Source organism: Moschus berezovskii, chromosome 11, assembly GCF_049115385.1.
Source record: "Moschus berezovskii isolate FMDL1 chromosome 11, NW_MosBer_1.0, whole genome shotgun sequence".
Classification (NCBI taxonomy): domain Eukaryota; kingdom Metazoa; phylum Chordata; class Mammalia; order Artiodactyla; family Moschidae; genus Moschus; species Moschus berezovskii.
Window position 1 is genome coordinate 18,692,578 of NC_142470.1, and position 27,743 is coordinate 18,720,320.

General features: G+C 45.3%; 1 long non-coding RNA gene across 1 annotated transcript; it reads right to left on the reverse strand.

The window, feature by feature from the left end:
- Positions 1 to 177: 177 nt before the first annotated feature.
- LOC129539454 (uncharacterized) lies at positions 178 to 27,743 on the reverse strand. The gene is made up of 3 exons (XR_008682455.2): positions 27,594 to 27,743; positions 844 to 1,008; positions 178 to 719 (listed from the first exon to the last, which is right to left on the reverse strand). It is a non-coding gene; the product is annotated as an uncharacterized LOC129539454 (long non-coding RNA).

The following is a 27,743-nucleotide window of genomic DNA, read 5'->3' on the forward strand; positions in this document are numbered from 1 at the left end:
AATACTTTGGCTACCTGATGCGAAGAACTGACTCATTAGAAAAGACCCTGATGCTGGGAAAGATTGAAGGCAGGAGGAGAAGAGGACGACAGAGGATGAGATGGTTGGATGGCATCATCAACTCAATGGACATGTGTAAATTCCGGGAGTTGGTGATGGACAGGGAGGTCTGGCGTGCTGTAGGACACAAAGAGTCAGACATGACTAAGTGACTGAACTGAACTGAATTAATAATATTAACCAAATCCCAAACTGGATTCAGATTTTCTTATCTTTTTCCTAACATCCCAATCTCTTCCAGGATCCCATCCAAGATACCACATCATATTTAGTTATCCTGTCTCCCAAGGTTCCTTTTTTCTGTGACAGTTTCTCAGACTTTCCTTGTGTTGGAAGACCTGGACAGTTTTAAGGTCAGGCATTGTTATAAAGTCTCTTGAGTGGGATTTGTCTGGCATTTTCCTCATTATAATACTGGGTTCTTAGGTTTGAAGGAGGAAAGACATAAAAAATCAAGTTCCATTTCCATCACATCATATCAAAGGTACTGACCATAAATAAAGACTTATCATGGCTGACGTCGACCTTGATCGCCCAGCTGAAGTAACATCTGTTAGATTTCTCATTGTAAAATCATTCTTTCCCCTTCGTCCACAGTGTCCTCTTTGGGAGGAAGTCTCTTTGTTCAGCCCACACTTCAGGAGGTTATGCTCCACTTCCTAAAGGGCAGAGTGTCTACATCAAACACTTGGAATTCTTATGCACAACAGATCTGTCTTTTCTCCCTCATGTATTCATTTATTCAGTCATTTTTTATATCAGTATGGACTCATGAGTACTTACTTTATACTTTGGGTTCCAGAACGATTTTATTTTCTTGCTCAAATCATTTCCACTTTGAATTCTGGATGCTCTTTCAGTTGCTTCCTTTGTTCCTGTGACATTCCTCGATCAATGTGGGCTTTGATTTTGTTTTGTTTTGTTTTAACACATCCTTATCTTCTGCCACTACAAGATACCACAGGTATGTCAGCTATACCTCTATAAAACTGAAGGGGAAAAAACATGATGTATTCTTTTTAAGTATGTCAGCATAAAGTGTTCTCCCTCTGCCAAAAAGATTTCCATACTCTAGTCCAAAAAAAAGTACTATGGCTCATCAAAATATAATCTACTTAATGGTTTTCCTAGGTCTAAAAATAAAATCAATTGTAACTGACTTTTAAGGAAGAAATTGTATTAGCATGCTTTATCAGCAAACATTAAACTGACTTAAATTTCTTCATAACATGCGTGTTTGCAAAGTCACTTCAGTCATGTCGGATGCTTTGTGACCCCATGGTCTGTAACCCACCAGGCTCCTCCATCCATGGGATTTTCCAGGCAAGAATACTGGAGTGGGCTGCTGTGCCCTCCTCCAGGGGATCTGCCTGACTTAGGGATGGATCCCACGTCTGTTACATCTGCTGCACTGGCAGACGAGTTCTTTCCCACTAGCTCCACCTGGGAAGTCCTCTTCATAACATAGTTTATCTTAAACTCTTACTTGCTAGATCTAAGGTATGAGTATAAGCTAAGCTGCTGTAACAAAAAGATTCTGAAACACTGTGGCTTTAAAAAGTTAAAAGTTAATGTCTTTTTCAAGAACAGTCCAGCAGTGAGGTCCTGGATGAATGAGGCAGCGCTGCCCTGTGGGGTCATTCAGTGACCTGGGACCCATTCCTCTGAGTCCCTTTCACCATCAGCCCCCTCCCAGGGCTTCTTCTCATAGCATGGTTGAGCTGATTCACCTCCGTCCATGCTCATGTTTTGGCTCACAGGAAGGAGGAAAAAGAAGCTCGAGGTCACACAGCGTTGTCTCTAAGTATTTAGATCACCCCTGTTCACACAGCTCTGCAAGGAGCCTGGGAACTGTAGTAACTGCTTGGGTTTCTCTGTGCCCCGCTGACACTCTTAGAACTTCAGTACCTAAACAGGAGAAGGGAGGATGGGCGCGGTGTCCATTAGCCATCCCAGGTACACTGCTGTCATCCTGAGATCTAATGTTGTTCAGTTGCCAAGTTGTGTCTGACTGTTTGCGACCCCAGGGACTACAGCACGCCTGGCTTCCCTGTCCTTCGCTATCTCCCAGGGTTTGCTCAAATTCATGTGCATTGAGTTGGTGATGCCATCTGACCATCTGAGATCTAATACCAGTTCCCCACAGTGAACTCCGTGGTCACAGCCCTTCGTGTTCAGTTCTTTCTGGCATGTGCCCCATGCCATCTATCCCCATCCAACTGTAGTCCCTGCTTCTCACCTGCCCTTCCCAATCTCAAAGAATCTGACTCCCTAAACAGAGACCAGTCCTTTCTTAACTCCTTAAACCCCCAAACTCCAAGTCCCAGTATTGTGAGAAAACACATTTCTGTTGTTTAAGCCAGTCTGTTGTTTGTTGGTGTGGCAGCCTGAGCAAACCAGCTAACTAATAATCCTGATTTCTGAGCAGGAGGCAGGTATTGTAGCAGCAAATTTAGATACATTTGCTGATTTGTAATTATAGATTAATAACAGTAGGATTTAGCTTAAAGAGTAGGGACTCAAGTCTGGGCATCCAAATTTTAATTCTTTTAATTTCTTCATTGTGTATCTGGCCTGGTACCTGGCCAAGTAACTTCTCTAGACCTTGGATTGCTTATTTATTACACAATGAAAGGCTTCGAACAGGTCATCTTCAAGCAGTCAATTTCTGAGTCCATACTTGATAAAACTATTAGAAACCCCTAACTGAGTCACTCTATTCTAGCTTTTACAAAATGTGATTTGTGCAATACTGGAACCTAGAGATAACAGATGCTTCTATAAAAAGAGATCAAAGAAGTTTGGGAAACTCTGTATTTTATATCCCACTTTTGGAAAGACGCCAAGTCCATTAACATCTTAAAGAATCTTTCAAAAAGTCCTACAGGAAAGGAAACTGTTGGTTTTGTGAAAGCCCAGGCCCTCTTTCCAAGCTTGCAATCTTTATAAACATCCTGAGGGGCTAATATTCCACAGCTCTTGCTTGGACAGCGCTGAGCTATATATTCCTTTGTTAAAATTCTCCTGACACTTGTTAACCATAGAGAGGTTTTTCAGCAGTACTGCATTCTAAGTCGCTTCAGTCGTGTCCGATTCTGTGCGACCCCGTAGACTGCAGCCCACCAGGCTACCCCGTCCCTGGGATTCTCCAGGCAAGAACACTGGAGTGGGTTGCCATTTCCTTCTCCAATGTGTGAAAGTGAAAAGTGAAAGTGAAGTCGCTCAATCATGTCCAACTCTTCGAGACCCCATGGACTGCAGCCCACCAGGCTCCTCCGTCCATGGGATTTTTCAGGCAAGAGGACTGGAGTAGGTTGCCATTGCCTTCTCCATAGGAGGTTAATTTATTAAACTTCCCTGGTGGCTCAGCAGTAAAGAATCTGCCTGCAATGTGGGAGACCTGGGTTTGATTCCTGAGTTGGGAAGATCCCTGGAGAAAAGAATGGTAACCCGCTCTAGTATTCTTGCCTGGAGAATCCCATGGGACAGAGGAGCCTGGTGGGCTACAGTCCATGAGGGTAGCATAGAGTCAGACATGACTGAGCAACCAACACACTTTGAATTTATTACAACAGGGGAGAAAGTTAGGGCTGAATTCCAGATACAGCAAGGATAAGTCTTCTTATAGGCAAGGGACAGAATGAGAGGGTCAGTGGATGCAAAATTACTGACAAGGGACATGAAGACTTGGTGGGGGAGGGGAAGAGGGGGAGCCTTGACAAACTGGCCAAGCAGGACTCTTGATGAAGTCAGGCCAGGCTGATCAGATAATAACAGCTGGGGAGAAGGAGGAATTTGGTCAAATATCAAAGATGGGAGGGTGATTACTAAAACAACTTAGCAGGATTCTTGCTAAAACTGGACTCTGCAGGCTTAATTTAAAAAACAAAAAAGTTCCTCAGTCATGTCCATCTCTTTCCAACCCCATGGACTATAACCTGTGAGGCTCCTCTGTCCATGGGATTCTCCAGGCAAGAATACTGGAGTAGGTTGCCATTCCCTTTTCCAGGGGATCTTCCTGACCCAGGGATTGAACCCAGATCTCCTGCATTGGAGGTAGATTCTTTACCATCTGAGCCACCAGGGAAGCCCAGGCTAAAGGCAAGGCCTAGTCAAAAAGAGCTCACCAGAGACTGACTCAGTTTTGCTTGTCATTGGGTCCGTCTGTGACAATTAATCATAAGAAGCTGCCACAAAATCTTTATCACTCAATCTTCCTTTATTTTTTCAGTAAATAATTTCAGATAGTCTCATTTTCCAAGAGGGGAAAAAGATGGGAACCCAGTAATAGGAATTGAACTGTGCTGGTTTCAGTCTAATTTCTGTACAGAATCTACTGTGAAGAGAGTGTGCCTGAAGTCGACTGGCACAAAAGCTCATCTTGACAGTACTGCCCAGCAGGTCTGGTCTGGGACCTGACAGTGCCGGGTGCTCGTCCCCACGCAGAAATCCACCAGGCGGTTTCCCATGACCCAGGGGAGATCAACAGCATGGGAGCCCAGGGGCCAACAGTGGCCAAGAAAAGTCCAAAGACTATTTCAGTCCACGGTGTTCGTGCGTCTGGTCCCATCTCTGTCTGTCACCTCACTTTCTTCACAGCAGCTGGAGGACATTTCTATGGTGGGGTGGCAGCAACCCTGTTTCACTGAAACGGTGCTGTGTGAAGTGAGAAAGACTGCGTTCACGGAAAATGTAGCAAGAACAGTGGTGGTGTTTTTTCCCCCACTAGACTTCACTGTTAATCAGGAAGCTATTTGTGATGAAGGCTTAAAACCCAACCCCAATGAGATGGGGTTATATAAACACCTCCTTTGCACCTACCTATGTCCCTGGGACTAAAACTGAACTTTAAGAAAATGAACCATGGAAGTGAATGGATGTAAGAACCGCCTGGCTCAGTGACTTCACATCCTACTGGTCAGTTGAGGAGCTTGCCTGAGTACTGCCCCCTGAAATTCTGACTCAGTTGATCTAAGGAGGGAGAGGGAGGGAGGCTGTGAGCTTTTAAAAGAAAATACATGTTAAAATCTCCCCCAGGTAACTTTAATGTCTAACCGGGGTTGAGACTTATGATCTATTTTAGCCTCCTTAAACTTTATGGGTCAAGAAACTGAGGCCCAGAGGAGGGAAGTAACTTGTGAAAGGTCATACAGCTAAATAATGACAAAGACCCCCCCCCCCCCAAAAAAAATAAAACTGGCATTATGCAACACTGCAGGTTTTAAGAAGTTTACTTAATTTCACCTGGTAATCACAGTTGACACACATCTTTACTTATGGTCTTAGAAAACAAGGTAAAAAATCTGCAGACATCTGATTCATGTTCATTCACTCACAATTTGGATGTGCTGATTATAAGAATGTAAAGTTGACAAGAAGTAACTGGGAAAAAAATTATATTTCAGTCTTTGTGTTTAAGCGTTTCTAATTATTTATCATTGTGTCATGTATTACATGCATCACATCAACTACATATATCATTGCAATATCATTATCTGAAGATAACTGACACTAGGAAGAAAGTGTTAGTTGCTCAGTCGTGTCCGACTCTACAATCCCATGAACTGTATAGCCAGTAGGCTCCTACATCCATGGGATTCTCCAAGCAAAAATACTGAAGTGGGTAGCCATTCCTTTCTCCAGGGGGTCTTCCCGACCCAGGGTTCAAACCTACGTCTCTTATGTTGCAGGCGGATTCTTTACCAACTGAGCTACCATAAAATACAAACCAAATTTTTACAGAAAACAGTGAAAAAGGTTGGGACTTTATTTTGAAAAATGAAAGCATACTTAATACTTATAATTGCCATGACAAACTACCTCTTAGAATGAACAAAAAAAGTACTAAATGTTGATGGCTTTTACTGGCATTATTTTGCCATGTAACCAAACAAGCCCTTCACTTCCCATTCAACTTTCAAAAGATGATCTTAGAGAGGCACTTTGGCAAAAACACTTCAGAGCTTCATGAATTTTCCCAAGGTTTAAAAGGGTTCTCTTAATCCTTTGTTATTCAAATCCCCCTCCTTTCAAGCAGTGTTCTTGTGTTTTTACTTGTTCCCTCTCCTTCATTGGGTACCAGCTGTTCTCCAGTCTCAGATCACCAACTTCATCAAAATCCAACATCTTTTGAAAACTCGACGATATCACTTCACAAACAACTTTCATGGGATTTGCATTATATTTCCATGTGCAATTACAATTTGTGAGAGATTGATGAAGACACAGCCGGAGTGATCAGGGATAGTTATGCTCATATCAAGGAGGAGTGACATTTGAATGGAGACTGATTTTGCAAGTTGTCAGTTGTTTAGTGATTACTTCCTGGTAGAACAAGTCTTCTCCACACAGTTATTTAAAACTATTGACACTTGGATTCTAACTGCTCATCTAAGTTGAACACCCTGCGCTGGTTGGCAATCCCAGTAGATCAACATGGCCTCTGTGGAGATGGAAATTGCCTTCTTAGCCGGCAGGAAAAGCAAGTTTTGCAACCCATCCATGTGGTAGCTCTTCTCTGCCTAGGACACCTCTCTTACCTTTTTATGGTAACAGATCCCACCCCCTGATTACAGTGGGAGGACTTGGCGGTTCTGGGTCAATTATTGTAGCCTATGCTTTGAGGTTGGTAAGTGCAGCAGTCCTCAGCCTTTTTGGCACCAGGGACCAGTTTCGTGGAAGACCATTCTTCCATGGGGGGCAGGGGGCACAGATGGTTTGTTGATGATTCACAACTGTGCACTTGATTTCTGTTATCACATCAGCTCCACCTCAGCAGCAGGCATTAGCTCCCAGAGGTTGAGGACCCCTGGATAAGGAGGTCTTCCTTCCTCTATAATGAAGTCCCCATTCTAGACCGGGGGTTTCTCAGCTGGCCTCATGTCCAGCAGTGTGGTCCATACAGACCCGGTGCAGCCCTAGCTGCCTGGAACCTGGGTTTGGCGATCACAGCTCTGAAGACGGGAAGATGATGAGTGGTCTCTCCTCTGCCTTAAGAGGAGAAAGATTGAAGGCAAAAGGAGAAGTGGACGGCAGAGGATGAGGTGGTTGGATGGCATCACTGACTCAATGGACATGAATGTGAGCAAACTCCGGGAGATAGTGAAGGACAGCGGAGCCTGGTGGGCTGCAGTCCATGGGGTTGCAGAGTCAGACACAACCGAGCGACTGAACAACAGCAACGACTCTGCCTTATCAACATGATTTCTGGGGGAAAGACTTGATTTCTGCAAGTGTCATCTCAGTCAGATTTATCCACTGGTTGGCACACTGATAACAGCTGTCTGACGCCTGGATGCTCTCCTTGTTCTGTGCTGTTACTACAGGAGGTCAAGCAGCGTCTTCCCAAGGAAAAGGAGATGAGAGGGAGTTTCCTTGAGGACAGAAAAGAGAGGCTCAAATACCCAAGCTCCCTGGCTGTATGTTAAAGTGAAATTTGCTCAGTCTTGTCTGACTCTTTGCAACCCCATGGTCTATCTAGTCCATGGAATTCTCCAGGCCCAAAATACTGGAGTGTGTAGCTGTTCCCTTCTCCAGGGAATCTTCCCAACCTAGGGATCGAACCCAGGGCTCCCACATTGCAGGAGGATTCTTTACCAGCTGAGCCATGAGGGAAGCCCAAGAATACTGGAATGGGTAGCCTATCCCTTCTCCAGCGGATCTTCCCAACCCAGGAATCAAACCAGGGTCTCCTGCCTTGCAGGCAGGTTCTTTACCAACTGAACTATCAGGAAAGCCTGTACGTTAAAGGGACAAAGCAAAGACACTGCGGTCCTTGCTCCACAGCCCAGAATGAACGGAGGCTGCAGCTGTTTTGTTGCCTGAAAGGGGTTTTGTAGGAAAATAATTTCTCCTGAAGGACAGAAATAGACCTGAGGCAGGCCTGACCCCCGGGTCTGCTCAATGGTGTGATGGGTAGGAAACTGACTTCTGATTGATCCAGAGTCATAGTAAACATTCTGTGCGAAGGGCGGTGGGGGGCGGGCAGGGTAGGGGCAGGGGGCAAAGGCAGGCAGACAGTCAGAAGTCTCCAAAGTGAGGTCCAGTCATGCAGGGGATGTGAATTTAAGCTGCATCCTCCCATAAGAGTGGCAAAGGCACACTGCTTTTCCCTGGTGGGTCCTCACGCCCGGCAATGATACTACCAGGTGGTCAACCCTTGGTTTCTGGGAAACCTGCATTTATGTCTGTGTAGTCGTCCTCCCTTTATCACAATCTCCACACAATTTTTTAATTAACGCTGCTGCTGCTTAGTTGCTTCAGTCATGTCTGATTCTGTGCGACCCTATGGACTATACTCTGCCAGGCTCCTCTGTCCATGGAATTCTCTAGGCAAGAGTACTAGGGTAGGTTGCCATGCCCTCCTCCAGGGGATCTTTCCGACCCAGGGATCAAACCCAGGTCTCCTGTATTGTGGGCAGACTTTTTACCGCTGAGCCACCAGGGAAGCCCAAATTAACACTATCACCTCTCTTAAGAACGTACATTTTCACCAATCACATTGCCATCACTTTGTGACATCCACTCAGTGAGGTTTAGATCACAGGAAGGGAGAAGCTTCCCTGTTTCAAAGTGTCGGATCTGAGTTCAGGAATCCTTGCAGGAGAATCCATTCTGGCTCTGCTGGGCCACCATGCTGTGTGCAATGACCTCCAGGGAGCCCACTAGAGACTCAAGGTTATGACAAGCACATGAAAAATGATGCCTTTCATCTTTTTCCCTTTCAGAAAGGCAGATACTTACTGAACAAACCAGCAGGTTCTACCAAACTTCACCCTATTAACCTGGCATCATAAAATGAAATCCACAGTGTAAGCTAGTTCAGCCAGAAAGTTCAGGAAGGGTCTGAAATTCAAGGCTGTACTATGGTTTCCTCACACTAGCACTGCTTTCAAAAGTCCTCTCTCATTTGGGAGACTCTCCAAAGGTTGTGAGTCCCATTTTCCACTGTGACATGTTAAAAATCATCATGGGTAAATTGTTCCACAGATAGTTTTGGGTCTTACGCCAAAGCAATTTCCTGTGAATTAAACAAAATTGTACTTGTAGGATTGAAAAGCCTATATTTTATTGTGGCGGGATGGGGGGGAAGATCTAGAAATTATTCTTTCCAACCTGGGTTGTGTGGAGGTGGTACTATTGGCAATGTGACCTCAGTTATCTTGATCCATAAAAGCAGTATCCAATTGGCTTCTACCACCATTTTTCAGAAAACAATTCTGTGGAACAGTTTGCCCCATAGGTGGAAGCTTCAAAGCTCTGAGAGAAATTCAAAAGCTGTTCCTTTCTCTTGAAGCACACCAGTTAATTGCCTACCAGATGGCCTCTGAAGACTCTGGCATTGAAACTGCACCTATAAACAGTGAAAGGTTAACAGCATAAATGGCCAACTTGGGAGGGTCCTAATAGGCTAGGAATGTTGTGTAAGTGTCCCCAATTATTCAGTCATTATTAATTAGGACATAGAGAGATTGAAGATGAAATAGCCAGCCTTCAGAAGAGTCACACCCTGAAAGGGAGCACCCTTGGGTGCTCCGACTGACTGCTGGGTTTGAGAATGAGGAGGTGGCTGGTGCTTACTCATGACTGAGTAGCTGGTCAGATGCTGCAAGAGCTTCACCTCCTTTTCCCATCCTCTTAGAAAAGCAAAAGATTTGCCTTGCTGAGAATGAAGGCAGGATATACTTGTATATATGGAAATAGAAATCAGAAGTAAGCTAGAGAAAAAGAAGTGATGAAACTCTCACAATTTCAAAGCCAGGAGTGTGTGGAGTCAGAATCATTGCTCAGCACTGGACGACCAGTGGACCCCTTCAAAGCAGGCAAGTGCCATTGAAAATGAATTCTTGGAAGAGTCAATCATAACTTAACAAAAAAGCACTTCCGGAGGTTCGGTTAGGTCACAGGATAGACTTTTGAGAATTACAATGAAATACTTTTTAAATTTTGAAATTCACATCTAAAGAAAATGAAAACACTAATTTGAAAAGATCCATGCACCCTGATGTTCATCACAGGATTATTTACAATAACCAAGATATGGAAGCAACGTATGTACTCACTGGTAGGTAAATGGATAAAGAAGATGGGATAGATAGACATATATACACATGCACAAAATAGAATGTTATTCAGGCATTAAAAAAAAAAAGTGAAATCTTGCCATTTTTGACAACACAGATGGACCTAGAAGGTATTGGGTTAAGTGAATAAGCCAAACAGAGAAAGATATATATTTCATGATTTCACTTAAATGTAGACTTTAAACAACAAAGCAAATGAACAATAAAACAGGAGCAGAGTCATAGAGACAGAGAACAACCAAGTAGTTGCCAGAGGGGAGGGAGTGGGATGGGGGGGAGAGGGAAATAGGTGAGCAAAGTTAAGAAATACAAAGATCCAGTTACAAAATAAGTGGGTCACAGATATGAAACATACTGTGTGGAGAATATAATCAATAATTGCATAATATCTTTGCATGGTGACAGATGACAGCAAGCCATCATGATGATCATTTTGAAATCTATTGCAACATTGAAACTAACGTAGCAGAAACTATACCAGAATTGTACCAGAAACTAACGTAGTGTTGTAGGTCAGTTATACTTCGAAAACTAGCAAACTCATAGAAAAAGAGATTAGATTTGTGGCCACCGGAGGTAGGGGTGTTGGGAGGGGGAACTGGATGGAAGAGTCAAGAATGCCTCCAGTTACGAGATAAATCAAGTACTAGGTGTATAAGGTTCAACATGATAAAGATCACGGACACTGCCGTATGTTATAGGTGAAAGTTATTAGGAGAGTTAATCCTAACCGTTCTTATCACAAGGAAAAAGTATTTTTCTATTTCTTTAATGTTGTATGAGATGCTGGATGTCCACTAGACCTATTATGTTAATCATTTCATGACGCATAGAAGTCAAATCATTATGCTGTACACTTTAAATGTATACAGTGCTATCTGTCAACTATATCTCAATAAAACCAGCAGTGGGTGGGGGGACTCTATAGCCAAACTGATAAAGAGTGTTCACTGAGGCCTGGGTCATGGTCTGGCTGATAAGACAGAAGACAGGCTCTTCTAAATCCTGAGCAAAAATAAAGTTGAAAATCACATCGGAAAAAAGAAGGTGCTTGGCAACCTCGATGTCCATCAACAGATGAATGGATAAAGAAGCTGTGGTACAAACAATGGGATATTACTCAGCCATGAAAAGGAATGCAATTTGAGTCAGTTCTAATGAGGTGGATGAACCTAAAGCCTATTATACAGAGTGAAGTAATCAGAAACAGAAAAACAATTCCTTGGTGTCTCAGAGGTTAAAGCGTCTGCCTCCAATGCGGGAGACCCAGGTTCAATCCCTGGGTCAGGAAGATCCCCTGGAGAAGGAAATGGTAACCCACTCCAGTATTCTTGCCTGGAGAATCCCATGGACAGAGAAGCCTGGTAGGCTACAGTCCACGGGGTCGCAAAGAGTCAGACACGACTGAGCAACAGAACGGAACGGAACACATATATATGGACTCTAGAAAGATGGTACTGATGAACCTATTTGCAGGGCAGCAAGGAGATGAAGACATGGACATGGAGGGGAAGGAGAGGGTGGGACGAACTCAGAGAGTAGCATTGAAACAGAAACATTACCATATGTAAAATAGATAGCCAACGGGAATTTGCTGTATGACTCAGGGAACTCAAACCAGGGCTCTGTTACAACCTAGAGGGCTGGGAGGTGGGAGGGAGGTTCAAGAGAAAGGGGACAAATGTATATCTATGGCTGATTCATATTGATGTATGGCAGAAAACAACACACTATTGTAAAGCAACTATCCTTCAATTGAAAATAAACTTTTTTTTTTTTTAAAGAAGGTGCTTGTAGGAAAGATTTAGGAAACTTAACAGGGAGAAATATGAACCCTGGAAGGTGAAAAATATGAAAGATGAAGAAGAATGATAACAAAATAAGAGAAGAAATTTTTCAATGATGAGAGGTAAAGCCAAAAATTTTTAAGTCCCCCAAATCAAGCAAGATTGAAGAACAGAACATCTGAGCATATTCTCATAAAATTTCACTACTCCAAAGAGCAGAAATTCTTCCAAGAGATGGTTTAAACTGAGGAATGCCTGGAGACCTTTTTATTCAAACAGTCACACACCGAACAGTCAAGAATGTGCTGCTGTTGTTTGTACCTGTCGTGCCCTCGGAGCACATAGGCAGATTTCTGGAAGAATCCAGAAAGACCAGAAAAGTGTTCTGAAAGCCTAAGAAAGACATGCTTCCCATACCCGGTGGGCTGCCACTACAAGAGGCGACTAACAGGCAGTGGGCACGTCTATGAAGATCCAGGGGTTCTGGAATGGTGCGCATCCACCTGTGACCCTGAAGAGCCATCACCTCCTCCTTGTGGAGCCATTTCTGCAGAAAAGTTTTCACATCCTTTGTAATTAAAGAAACCTCACATCTCTTAGTGGTATCTGCTAAATTTTCCAAATATTGACCGTCATCCTAACGTGATGACGTATCCACCTAAAAATAAAGCCTTCCAAGCTCCCAACTGGAAAGAACAAGTTCCTTACAAAGGAAGTAGAATCACTGGCATCAGGTTCTTATCTGTAACTCTGGAAGCTAAACAACAGAGTGGAATCTATAAACCACTGAGGAAAAAATAACACAACTCCGAGGATCCCATACGCAGTCAAGAAGAACAAACAAGATACCGTGGGTATATGAGAATCAGAATAATCACAGCATAGGTTAGGATCTTAGCAGCAGAAGGCAGAACCTGCTCCAGCTAGTCTTACCAGAAAGGGCTAGAGATCTTTGAAAGAATCACTGGGAGAGCTGAAGAAACAGGTTATGGGATTAGGGCCTGAGAATAATTCTCTGATTCACACTGCAAAATAGATCTGCTAAGGATGTGGACATTTTGGTAGGCCATTAGTCAGCTGAGTTATTTTATAGTCTGTGTCCAGTAACTTCAAGATCTAAAAGTATTGGAAAGTCTGTTTCTGTGGTACATTTTCGCAGATGGTTCCCTCACATGTTGCTCGCTTATGTTTGACAGTATGTTTGGTATGTTTGACTATGTACTGCCCTCTAGGCTCCTGGGGCTTTGCAGGAAGAGATGGTACCTGGATTCTATCAATACAGAGACTCTTCTCAGGCACTAATTGGGCCATTAACAAAAACACAAGCACCTCTTTTCTACCAATAATTCTGAATTTTTGTTGGAAAACCACTAAAAGTTGTGTAGTCTATAAATTTTGTAATACATCTTTAATCAAGTTGTGTATACAAACAGGGCCCCGCTAAAACATATTTGCCCCAAGTTCGTGTAAACCATAGGCTTCCCAGGTGGCACTAGCTGTAAACAATCTGCCTGCAATGCAGGAGACCTGAGTCAGGAAGATGCCCTTGAGGAGAGCATGGCAACTCACTCCAGTATTCTTGCCTGGAGAATCCCAGGACAGAGGAGCCAGGTAGGCTACAGTCTATGGGGTTGCAAAGAGGCGGACACATTGGAAGTGACTTAGCACACATGCACGCTCTGTAAACCACGAAGAAGCCCCAGCCACAGCTGCACAGGCAGAAAAGTGGGGACGTTGAACCAAAGAAGTAGAAGCAGGGGTGGAGCAGAGGGATCTGAGCTCTAAACTATGTAAGGTGTCGAAGCAGGTGGGCTAGATGGTCATCCTGGTGTGTCTCAGAGAAAGGATGCCGGGTGGGGGCGTGGGAGTGGATAGGATACGTGAACACAGCAAAAGAGCACGTTTGAGACCAGGATGGGTCTGTGTCCTATGAATGAAGCTAAACATGTCCGTGGGGCTTCTGGGAGATGTCCAGCAAAACACAGGCAGTGTGATGTAAAGCCTGAGCTTGGAGAGAGAGGGGGGCCATTGGTGGATGGGGGGCGGGGTGGGGGTGGGGGTGAAAATCTTGAGGGAACATGAGATTCTTCCAGGAGAGTGTACAGGGCTGAGCAGCAGCTGAGACAGAATCCACTGAAATTTACTGACCACAGCTGAGTCTAGATTCTCACCCTCCTCCTGACCACCAGGATGAGATCCCAGGCTAAAAGTGGGTAATGATTATAAAACTACAGCCCATTGCTTTATGTAATCTAAGTCCTTGGATTTGTTTGCTAAGGGACAGGATATACTTCTCATAAGTAAGAGCTAATAATGGTAACATGGCTTTACAGGTTTCATTAAATATGTTGAGGGTAAAAACTCAGAACTAAATCAAACTCAGATATGAGAAGACAAATAAAATTCATCTTAATATTATATCTTTATGTTCAAGTGCTTTGTCCCCTGGGATGTTCAGTTCAGTTCAGTTCAGTTGCTCATTTGTGTCCGACTCTTTGCGACCCCATGAATCACAGCACACCAGGCCTCCCTGTCCAACACCAACTCCCAGAGTTCACTCAAAACTCATGTCCATTGAGTCAGTGATGCCATCCAGCCATCTTATTCTCTGTTGTCCCCGTCTCCTCCCACCTCCAATCCCTCCCAGCATCAGAGTCTTTTCCAGTGAGTCAACTCGTCGCATGAGGTGGCCAAAGTATTGGAGTTTCAGCTTTAGCATCAGTCCTTCCAATGAACACCAAGGATTGATCTCCTTTAGAATGGACTGGCTGGATCTCCTTGCAGTCCAAGGGATTCTCAAGAGTCTTCTCCAGCACCACAGTTCAAAAGCATCAATTCTTCGGCGATCAGCTTTCTTCACAGTCCAGCTCTCACATCCATACATGACCACGGGAAAAACCATAGCCTTGACTAGATGGACCTTGGTTGGCAAAGTAATGTTACGTGCTACTAAAAAGCTCCTTCCTGGGACTTCCTTGGTCCAGTAGTTAAGAATCTGCCTTCCAATGAAGGGGACACAGGTGCGATCCCTGGTCTAGGAACCAAGATCCCACAGGCAGGAGCAGGGCAACTAAGCCCACACATGCTACAGCTCCTGAGTCCATTCACCACAACGAAAGGTCCCAAGGGCTGCAGCTAAGCCCTGATGCAGCCAAATACATAAATTAAAGATAAAAACTCCTTTTTCTGGTTAGTGATGCTTCTGAGAGGAGGTATACGAACTCCCTCTCCACTCCTTATTTTTCTGAATCGTGTTGTCTAGCAAGGGAATCTTATTTTGGTTCTATCTTTAGCTGTGGCTGAACTGACGGAACTGACTGACTTAGCTGTGTTACAGTTTGGCTGGACTTCTTTGGTGGTGCAGCAGTAAAAATCCACCTGCCAATGCAGGAGATGTTGGTTTGATCCCTGGATCCGAAGATCCCCTGGAGAAGGAAATGGCAAATCACTCCAGTATTCTTGTCTGGGAAATCCCATGGACAGAGGAGACTGGTGAGCTATAGTCCAGGAGGTCACAAAGAGTTGGATATGACTTAGCAACTAAACAACAATAATATAACCATGTTAAAAGTCTAAGGTACTTTAGGCAAAAAACTAATCCAAAGTTAACTGAAACTGACTTTACAACTGTAGGCAGACTTAGAAACATACAGTTATTACTGAGAGTTAATTATCCATATTAGTAAGTTCACAGCCTTTAACTCCTGGCAGGATACAGGCAGAGTAGAAATAATGTAAATTAAAATGTGAATTTACCCAGAAAATTCCTTTTCAACTCACTGACTACATTTTAGCCACAAAGTCTATATTAATGTTAACTACATTATCTAGTCAGCTAATCAAACTCAGTGGAAGAAATATTTCTTCAATGACTTTTACTATTATTAAAGGACAGTGAAACACACCACAGAGATAGACAGGAAATCAAGACTTTTCTCTTTTAAAAACAACATAAGTAAATTTTTGAGGAAATACTTGTAATCTCACTTTCCTAATACAAAAATTATTTTAATTTTTACCTGTTTTCCATTCTTTGGCCATATATGAACATTTCCATGTTGTTGCAATCATACCAAACATATACTTTTGCTGTTTGCTTTAAAATTTTTATATTGTAAGATATTGTGATGTTTATACTCTCTTAACAAATGATCATTATTTTCAAAGTCTTCATGTTGATAAAATATAATTTTCAGACATTCTCTTGTAGTTGGATATTTTAATCACATATAGCTTTTGATTTATTAGAGAAGATGGCAGTGAACAAACATCAGTATTTTTCTAATTAGGCTTCTGTCTAATGAAAACATCCAGTTTCATCATATCTTTACCAGCACAGAGCATTACTACTTTTTAGACGATTTGATAATTTAGTGTAAAAGTTCCCTGAGGTTTACCTTAATTGCATTCTTTTGGTTGTTAGGGAGAAAACATTTTTGTATGGATTTACATACCATGATTAGAGTGCTAATGATAAAACAAAAAGGAATGAAATAAATCATTGTGTAATTTCAGTACACTAACCACAGTCTACGTACTAACTGAAGGAGCTTTGATCTTGTCCCCGTGTCAGCTTCTTTACTTGAACAGTCAGAAATCTCTATGTTACGATGGGCTTTCTCCCCTTCTCTACTCTTTTTCTGCTGGAAGAAGGCTTATCTTCTGTTACTGTGTTCAGTGCAGTCCGTAAGGTAGAATACACGTGGCCTCCACAAAGTCCAACCTCTATATGCTTTTTGTATTGCTATCCCACAGAAAAGTAAACTGAGGCTAAGAAGGCAGGTTGCTTACTCAAGATCATACAGGTCATGATTTGGCAAAGCACAGGTTTGAATCCAGATAAGTCCCTCCAAATGCTATGCTTTCTCCAATGTGCTGACCAAGCCAGCTGATCACAAAATTAACCTACCCCAACTCATTCTAATAAACAGCTCCTGAATCAACCCTCTTTGCAAACACAAAGTTGCATACAGATTCTTGGTCGCATTACTGTATTTTGCAATAACAAGTTTAGTAGGACATGAGGCCTTCCCAATGTCCTCTCAGATAGTATGATTCCATAAAAATTAGATTATGTAAGAGGGCCCTGTCTCCACTGTCGCTCAGGAACCACATATAATTATCTCTTGCTGACTGATTTAATTAAAATTCAAGAAGCACTGATTCACATCCAAAACCACATTCACTGTGATAAAATCTACTGGACAGAGTCCTTTGATGTGCTAATTAATAAGACACACGATTCTCCTTTTAGTTGCCTCATCTTTGAGTACTTTTCCAAACATTCTCTTTAGGAGATAATGGGATTTAAATTTTTTTTTCCTTTATGCCATTTAATGAGATCTTGGTTGCTACCAGGTTCAGGGAAGTTATGCTAAACAATGTATATAACACAAGTCCAGTCATTTGATGGATCTTGGTGGCTCTGAAATCCTGGCCAAAGATACACGTTCAGCAGGATGTCCTTCTATTTTGGGTACTGGATGGAGCCAACAATTCTGGACAATTTTCTACCTCGGTGATTGGAATGCCCGTGGCTTACTTCTACTTTTTGTGAGGGGAAGCACACTAAGATACCTGAGATTCCAAAGAATACTCACAGGTATTGTGATGGAGTGAGCAGGAAAGGGGAATTAAGATGCTTCATTTCTTATAAAAAAATAAAGCTGAGAGTGTAGACCATCTATGATAACTCCCAGCAATGCCATTTAAATCCAGTAATCCTTTAAAGTCCAGTTAATAAACAGCCATGTGATACAGGATATGTTATAAGAAAAGTATCTTGTTTGGACTAATCTCAGTTCCACTATTAACTATATAAGTGACCATAGCACCTAATAATGTTGAATATTTAATATCCAGTTGGACTTCCCAGGTGGCTCAGTGGCAGAGAATCCACCTGCCAATGCAGGAGATGAAGGTTTGATCCTTGGGTTGGGAAGGTTCCCTGGAGGAGGAAATGGCACCCCACTCCAGTATTCTTGCCTGGGAAATCCTATGGACAGAGGAGCCTGGCAGGCCACAGTCCATCGGGTCCCAAAGATGGGACACGGCTGAACATCTGAGCACACACACACAGCACACTATGCAAGTAGTCCAGTTTTATGTCTACCTTTTCAAACTCTAAGTTTTTTGTTTCTTTTTCTTGCCTTCTTGCATTGGCTGTAGCAATAATCTTGTAATATCATTTACTACAGAGAGAACTGAAAAACAATTCAGCCTTTCCTCTAATATGGCTGACTGAAATGTTTTAATTATTTTTCTTTATTCCTGATCATTGGACTACATTCAACATATAACTTAACACATAAATATATTCACAGGAATTCTGATGACTTTATCAAAAATATTTTTGATGCGTTTGTAAATAATTATATGCTACATGATCTAGTACGTTCCTTTAATAAAAGGTTAGGCATCATTGTTTTGGTTAGGCATCAATAGAAAACAAATTTTCTGCTCATGAATATACATCTGATCATTGTAAACATATTCCAAAGACAAGCTGACTTTGTATTTTCAAACCTTATTTCATCAATGGCTACACACATGCTCCCAAAGCTGTGCACAGAGGGACACATCTTTACTTGTAAACAATCTAGGTCATAATGCTGTGTAGGTGGATGATAGGATTATTCCTGGAAGTCATTTTTATACGGAAACAGCTAGAATGATCTTAAATATGCACTGATGTGACTGCAAATCCACAAACACATTTCAACAAATGGAACTAAATATAATGTCAGCTTGAATGCCCTTTAACCAGGACCCATGTGTACATAGCCAGTGTTTTGTTAATATTTTCAGCATACAGATTCTGCACAATTTTGTCAGACTTATATCTAAGTATTTTATAATTTAGGGTGCTATTTTAAAGGGCAGAATTTTTTCAGTTCCAAACTGTTCGTTAATAAAATCTAGAAATATGATTGGCTGACGTTTGTATACGGTGATATTGTGACCCTGATAAACTCACTTATTCTACTAATTTGGAGTCGATTCTTCAGGAATTTCTACAATCTTGTCATCTGAAAATAGGAACGGTGTTGTCTTTCTCCCAACCTGTATGCTGATTTTTCCTGTCTGTGCCTTCCCGCTCTGCTAGGACCTCCAGGCCAATACTGAGCAGAAGAAGTGATAGCAAACATCCTTCCTTTTTCCTTACTGTAGGGGGAAAGCATTAAGCCTTTTTCCATTAAGTGTGTTGTTACCTGTGGGTATTTGCACAGGGCTCTTTATCAGATTGAGAACATTTCCTTCAGTTTCTAGTTTGTTGAGTTTTTGTGTTTGTTTTGCAATAAATGGATGCTGGATTTTGTCATGTGCTTTTCCTGAACTCATTGAGATGATCATGGAGTTTCTTTTCTTTTGTCTGTGGATATGGTGAAGACGCTTGCTCCTTGAAAGGAAAGCTATGACAAACCTAGACAGTGTATTCAAAAGCAGAGATATCACTTTGCTTTCAAAGGTCCATGTAGTTAAAGCTATGGTTTTTCCAGTAGTCATGTATGAATGTGAGAGTTGAACCATATAGAAGGCTGAGAGCCGAAGAACTGATGCTTTCGAACTATGGTGTTGGAGAAGACTCTTGAGAGTCCCCTTGGACTGCAAGGAGATCCAAACAATCCATCCTAAATCAACACTGAATGTTCACTGGAAGGACCGATGTTAAAGCTGGAGATCCAATACTTTGGCTACCTGATGTGAAGAGCCAATTCATTGGAAACAACCCTGATGCTAGGAAAGATTGAGGGAAGGAGGAGTTTAAGCACACTCCGGGAGATAGTGAAGGACACGGAAGCCTGGCATGCTGGGGTCTCAAAGAGTCAGACACAACTTGACTGAACAACAAAATAGTGAATTACAGTGATTAATTTTTAAGGCATAAGTCATGTTACTGATTGATTCATTTGACAAACACTTATGGGCAGTTACTTTGCCTGGGCATGATGTTGGGTGCTGGAGATACAGTTCTGACCCGGGGGCAGGCCCTGCCCTGGGGGAGCTCAGGGATCGCTGAACCCCTCGTGCTCACTAGCTTTGGAGCCTGCACCCCATATCGCTTCTGCTTGGAGGAGCAGGTCACCAGGGTCCCCCTCAACCAGGATGGCATGCTTTTCCTGCACCTCTAGGGTGAATGGGTAAGATGCTGCTGGCCCCAGGAATAAGGGAATCAGGAGATGTGGGCTGGAGGACGCAGGGCCGGCCTTGTAGCTTCTACTGCTGTTTGTTGTTGTTTAGTTGCTCAATCATGTCCGACTCTTTGTGGCCACCTGGATTGTAGCCCTCCAGGCTCCTTGCTCCATAGAATTCCCCAGGCAAGATACTGGGGTGGGTTGCCATTTCCTTCTCTAGAGGATAGCAGGTTCAATTCCTGGGTGGGGAAGATCCCCTGGAGAAGGAGATGGCAACCCACCCCAGTATTCTTGCCTGCAGAATTCCACGGACCAAGGAGCCTGGTGGGCTACAGTCCACCACATCACAAAAGACCTGGACACGACTGAGTGACTAAACTACCACCACGCATCTCAAGCAAGTTCCTGGAGCAACACCCAACTCTGTGCAGTGGACAGCGGGCAGGACATGGCAGCAAGATTCGCTTCTGGGGGCAGGGAGAGGTTATCAGTTCTAAGGGGAATTGTCACCAGGTTAACTCATCAGTTACCAGGGAAACTAGCAGAAAACCACGCCCCTCACCATCCCTTTGATAAGCTATCGTGGTGGAGATGTTCTGAACTAAAGTTCGAGTAATCAGTAGTTGGGAAGGTATGTAGGAAGTATGCAGGAAGGTCAGACGTGCGAGGAGGTATACGTGAAGCAGGCACTGGTTGAGCAGGGATGCACAGAGCTTAAGAGGACATCTGTCTTGGTGGCCCAATCATACACATCCCAAGATGCAGAGTTCTCAGAAATAGAGCCGCTCAAGACGGCCCAAACTTGGCTGAGTTCTAGTATGTACGAAGCTCTAGTCTTCCAGGGTGGAGCCACAGGGCCTGCACCTGGTTACCCAGCTGGCCAGGGCTGTAATCCCTTCAAGCCCTTTTGTTAATTACTCTTGAGATCCTAAAGCAGAGGAACCTTTAAGGCACATCTAGCCAAGACCCTGGAGAAGGCAATGCAACCCACTCCAGTACACTTGCCTGGAAAATCCCATGGACAGAGGAGCCTGGGAGTCTGCAGTCCCTGGGGTCGCTAGGAGTCGGACACGACTGAGTGACTTCACTTTCACTTTTCACTTTCATGCATTGGAGAAGGAAATGGCAACCCACTCCAGTATTCTTGCCTGGAGGATCCCAGGGATGGGGGAGCCTGGTGGGCTGCCGTCTATGGTATTACACAGAGTCGGACATGACTGAAGCAACTTAGTAGCAGCAGCAGCAGCCAAGACCCTTAAACCATCTCCTTAAAAATCTCTCATTCCCACTCCGGTGCATCTAGAGTGAATATTTACTGAAAGCAGGCCCCCCTTGGAGAAATTTACCTACACTCTTGTTGAGCTCTGAACCTTTTAACTTCAGATGTGAAAATAAACGGGAAGGTGTCAGAGGCAGGATGGAGGGGGTGGTCGGGAGTTTGAGTCTCGATATGTACATAACACCTGTGGTGAGTGGGTGGCTGAATAACACCTAGAGAAATTGGGAGAGCAAGGTGATGGCTGAGCCCTCTATAGGAAATTAGTTTGTTCTATCCTTGTTTCTCAAACTGGGTCCTTGCGGGGCCACATCAGAGTGGCTGCAGTGCGTCTTCCTGCTGTGTCAAATTTACCCCAAGATTTTGGGTGAAATCGGTAAATTCAGTGGTCAGTCAGTGATTGAAAATATTACTTGCACATCAAAGTAAACATGACTATATTAAGGAGTAAGATAAAACTAAGATGGGAAGCCTAGTGGACATATGATCACTTTGGAAGCTTGGATGCTCCTTTGTAATCAATGCTGCCTCTTTCCTGAAGTCAGGGAAGCGCAGGGGAAAGCACTGCCCACAGCGATGTGCTCAGCCCAGGAGCATATTTTCTGGGAGACAGATTGGCAGGTGTGAAGGTGTGACTTCCCTGCCCACTTCCCTGTCATTGTTATTCTTGTCGCTCACGCCATCATGAGCTCGAGAGGTGGATGAAACCAAAATCCATTCCTGTGTCTGGGTTTGGGAAGAGCCGATGCGCCAGGCCCCCAGCAGAAGTGGCAGCTGGCGGGGGCGGGGGAGACGGGAAGCGCTGACTGCAGCCTCCCAGGCCTGCTTGATATTCTGGGGACGCAGGCAGCAGTGGTCAGAATCCTCAGCTGAACCTGCCTGGCTGCTCCGGAGGCCAGAGGGCGCTTGGCAGGAAGGCCAGGAAGTGAAATAGCAAACAGTCTCCAAAGAGCACACAACCAAGGGGCCATTTGCTGCCCCCACCCCGTGGAGAAGTCCGGGCGGGGGCGGAGAGGGCTCTGAAGGGTCCAACCAGCACCATCCCTTCCCCACAGGGACCTCTGCCCTGCTTGTCTCTCCGTCTCTCCGGGTGCAAATGACTCTAGGCCGTGATGGCAGTTGTGGTGGCTGGGTCCCCGCCAGACCCCTAGAGAGGCATCTGGGGAGCCCTGGGACATGGGGGGAATCTGGGGGGGGCAATGTGCCAGAGATGCCCCTGTCTTCACAGTGCCCTAGGAGTCTAAGTGATGTTGTTCAGCCACTAAGTCGTGTCCGACTTGGTGCAACCCTATGAACTGCCACCCGCCATAGGAACAGCCTAAATCATATGGAAAGCAGAAAGGGGTCTGAGTGACACAGGGTCCATTGCCTTCCGACACTGAGGGATAAATTGGGGTCCAGTGAAATGAAAATGTTTCCTTATTGGCAAAGGAGGCCCCACACACAGCCCCTGGCGGGGGGAGGTCTCCTCCCCAGAGCGGGTATCCTCCGTGCTGTCCTTCCCTCCTGGGCTTACTAGTCCCAGGTTTGCTCGGGACCTGCCCAGCAGGACTGCAACACCCTAGGGAGACGCAGCCCCGCAGGACAGTCAGGCCCGGCCCCAGGTCCCCGGCAGTGGGCTCCTCTCAGTACGGGTGGTCCACAGGAGCACTCTCAGATGTTTTCAGAGGGGCAGGAAACTCCACAGGCCCTTTAGCTGAGCTCGTTGTGGCGGTTCAGTTGCTCAGTTGTGTCTGACTCTTTGTGACCCCACAGACTGAAGCACACCAAGCTTCCCAGTCCTTCACCAGCTCCGGGAGTTTGCTTAAATTCACATCCAGTGATGCCATCCAACCACTTCATCCTCTGTCACCCGCCTCTGCTGTCTCAGCTGAGCTGCAGACCTGCAACAGCCTGTGACTCGGTCACGAGAACAGAGGGGACCCCAGCTGTGCAGAGAATGAAAGAGTGCAGAGCAGGGATGGGTGCAGGCAGGAGCCACCTGGATGGGGCACGGAGGGGACGGGCAGAACCGAAGAGCTGGGCGTCTGAAGCCAGGAGAGAGAACGGCAAACCGGGGGCCGGAGCAGGCCTTGGGCCGGCGAGAGGAGCAGGTGCAACTCAGGGGGCTCAACAGAGTCTGGGTGCCAGGCTGAGGGCCGCACACACCCTCTTAGGGCAGGAGGGACAGGGAGAGTAACCTGACACGTGCCTGAAGCCCCATCATCCCAAATAAGAGCTGGTCATTTTTGAAATTCTCCCTCCACAGTGGAGATGTAGACACAGCCAAGAGCTAAACGGTGGTTGGGCTGTCCGCGCAGAGCAGAAGAGGAAAGCACCCAGGGTGTGGGTGCTGGAGTCATGGGAATGCGGGGTAAGGGAGAGTCTAGAAGGTCCCTGGGGGCTCTAGGGACCCCTCTCTAGCCCTCAGGCTCTTCCAAGACTTCAGCTGGCCAGCGGCCCCAGGGACTGCTTCAGGACTGCGGTCTCCATGGCTGGCAGACACTGAAATGTCAGGAATGTCAAAGTCAAAGATTCCTGCTCCACGGACCTCTCCCCAAGGCCCCGGGTTTGGGGGAGGGGGTCTGTAAAGAATGTGACATGACTGTTACTATTTATAGTAGATGGGTCTGCACTCAGGCCTGGGACCCTTCCTGCCCCACACCCCCTGACTTTTGAAAAAGGGTTAGAATGACCGGTACCAGGATCTGGGTTCTAGCCAGCTCTGCCCAGACATGCCACGTGGCCTCCAGCAAGTGGAGCCATTAATATTCTCTGGGCCTTCCCTCTCAGGTTTAAAAAGGAGTCCGAGCCATCTGAGGTTGTTCAAGAATCAAGGGAAATAACAGATGTGAAAGGAGACCGCCTAAAATTCATTTTTTTGAATGAAGTCGTGTGCATATCTTCATTTATTTGTTTTTGCTCATTCATTCATTCAGCAAACACGCCTTGTGCCAGGTGTTGAGAACTCAGCAGAAAGAAGAACTGGCATGGCCCGTGTTCTCAGGAAGCTGACAATTTTGTTTGGAAAGACAAACATTAGTAATAAACACAAAAGCGCATACCATGTTCGAGATTATGGAGAGCAGAAACAGCCAGCTCTGAGCAGGAATAAAGCACAGTGGGAGATGGGCTGGAACCTCGGGCCTAGGATGGCCCCCCAGGAGGCAGGCCCAGGAGGTTCTGAGCCCAGAACTCTGTCCACAGGGGACTGGACACAGGCTTATTAGCCAGGACAAGACCAGGAACCTGGGAATTTGCCCGAACAGGGATGGGGTCTGTGGCAGCAGACAAGGTCCCAGGCGGCAGACCAGCAACAGGACAGGAGGCATAGAGTCAGGATGTGTAGGGAAGTAAGACCATCAGAGTCCAGTTCCTGGCGGAAGAGGGTGCCAAGGTCCTAGGAGGACTCCTCCATAGGAATGGAGTCCTGATCCTTAGTATCCAAGACAGCCTGGGGTGCTAGCCCAGAAACCCTGCTGGCTGGGGTCACGCTCCTCTCCTGGCGTGGCCAACTAGGCATCCTGTGGCTTTGTCCCTTGTCTCCAGCCCCAAGCGAGAGCCAGGGAGGCTAAGACTGTTCCGAAGACTCTAAGACTGGTTCTGGCTTCTCTGCTATTCTTCTCCATGCTGTTCAATGCCAGAATTCACATAACTTCGCCTTGTAACTCCCTGGGGGCAGTGCTGGTCTCCTAACCAGGGCGCCACCCTGACCTCCTCTGACCCTCCTGAAAGGGTTTGAGCATCAGGCTGCTGCCAGCCTGGGGCCCGCTGGTACTCAACTTGTCAGGACCTGAGTGGATTTCAGAGTCTGAAACAGGGACTGTCATCTTGATGGAGGTTCAGTGGTCCCAGGCCAATGGGCCAATGAGTGAGCGAACGGATGACTGAGAAAGAAACCCGAGGGCTGAAGGTGTGTGGAACCGAGATGCTCTTTTGCATTTAAAAGAAACAGTTTGAAGGCCAGAATCTCCAATGTAGATGGAAATGGCTAATCTTCCCAAGTATCTTTTCTAGAGGGACTTCTAAAAGATTCACACATACTCCTAAACAGGTTTTACTTTTGAGCCCTACAATCACAGAAAACAAATAACAGTCTAGCTCTCAACATTGAGATTGTATTCTTAAGTAGTTCTAGATAGAAAGGGCTTTCCTCACTCAGACCTTATAGTAACACCACAGGGTAGATGCTACTTGTGTCCACTGCAAAGAAAACCCTGAGCTCCAAGAAGGAGGGCACACAACCAGTGGCTGGCAGAACACAGACAGCTCCACGCGCAGCGTGTCTCGCTCATGACCTTGGAGTTCGGCTTCGGCAGTTTGGTGCTGGTTAATCTCGTTTAAGCAACTAAGGCTATGAAACGATTTGGCTCCTTTCTGGTGTTTGTTTTCAAACTTTAAAGGCTGATCCAGACCTCTGGCTGCCCCCACATTCTCCTCCTGTCAGTGGCTTCCACAAAATCCCGTGCTAAAGAAGGTGGGGGTGGGGGAGGAGTCTGCCGCTGGAAACCCTCCCAGGCGTTGTGGGGGGCAACCAGCAGGCAGCCTTCCTCATCAGACCCCCATCAGGGAGACAAGCACAGCACCGGTTCCCAGGGGGAAAGGAAACCAGTGTCCCAAGTTGCCTCTATTTAGTCATGAAAAGCTGGAGAGGTATCCTGGTGCCTACCGACAGCGCTAGGCTTCAGCAAGTATTTCAAATAATACACAGACAATGTCATCATCAAGATACTTAGATGGCAAGCCTACTTAAGGCAAACACCTCTCTTTTTTTTTAACTCTGAGAACCCTCGGGGAGCCTTTCAAGCATCTACTCTACATGACTTAAGCTGTATTTGGCTCTGAGAGCAGGTTAGAGACCTGCAGAGACCCTCCTTGTAGATCAGGTGATCTAAAGGTATAGGTGAGAAAACCTAGTGAAGCAGCATGACTCTCAGAAATCAAATATGCCAAAACTGTAACTTTATTTTTCTATTTTACTAGCCCTCCCTCTTCTGGGTTGCATGAATGCCAAGTCACTGTAGTGTCCAACTCTTTGCAATCCTGTGGACTGTAGCCCGCCAGGCCCCTCAGTCCATGGGATTCTCTAGGCTAGAATACTGGAGTGGGTTGGCTTGCCCTCCTACAGGCCATCTTCCCAACACAGTTATCAGACCCTTGTCTCCTGTGTCTCCTGTTTTGCAAGTGTGTTCTTTACCACGAGCCACCAGGGAAGCCTTCCCTCTTCTGGGGTAGTAACAACTCATTTTGGTCACGTCAGTGTTCCCTTACCCACTTTCCCCTGTGGTTCCTGTAAGTTCCAGTGGCGGAGTGATGGTGGCGGGAATTCCACAGAGCTCAGGGCTTGGGGAAGGGGACATATCATCTTCATGTCATCCTTTTACACTGTCAGCAGCTGAAACTGCACACTTGCCCGTTGGTCAAGTGGCTGTGCAGCTCTCCTGGTCTATCAACCCTCCCATCTTCCCAGTGTTCCTCAAAGACCCATGGACAAACTTCAGCAGCTCCTGTGCGTCGCTGGGGAGAGGAAACTCTGGGAGGTGGACAAAGGCCCTGCCAACTGGGACACATGGTGCCACTGTTTCTCCCAGAAGACTTTCTTCTAAGTTTAGGAGCTTACATGCTTATTGGGGATTTCAGTTCCAGCCTGAGGCTCACAGCCTGGGAAACTGGCCTCTCGGCATCTTGCTGTCTGTGCCCGTCAATCTAAACCATCAGTGCTACAGAGAATCTGAAGGGCTCCCCATCTCCTCCCCTTATTTATGTCCCCCCAGTTCCTAAGGACAGCTTTCCTCCTTTTCTTCTCCGTCAATTTTTCCTGAAATTTAAGGCATTAAAGACCTAGTAGGATTATCCCTGTAGAAAATGCCATGGAGAACTGGTGGGGCAAACTGACCCCAAGAAGACGCAAGAACTGGACTTGATGCTGTGTGAGGTGGCGGTCCAGCATGGCTGGAGCTGAATTCCTTGGGTCAAATCTGGTCTTTTTCATATGCTGTGTTATTCTTGGACAATTTATAAAAATTAAAGATTTAGAAAGCAACAACAAAAACTCTATGCTTCCTTTTCCATACATAAAGAGATGATAATAGAATCTCATGCAGAAGGTTTATCGTAAGAATCAAGTGAGATAAAGCAGGTAAACCATGTGACTCGTCCCTGCTCACTGGTCTCACTGAAAGGAGACTATGAAAACAGAGATGCTAATATTTCACCGTGTTATTCACGCTGCAGAAGGACAAGCTGAACGTTATAAGTTCCCTTTGGTGTTTACCTGGAGAGGCTCGTGGGAGTGACCTGATTCGGCTGGTTGCACATGGAGGCAGAAGTCAGTGGGTACAAGGTAGAAGAAGCCACGCTCCACTTTCCAGGGAGAGTAGACCAGAGATGAAGGCTCGTAAGGCAAAGTGAGCCATCCCTGAGA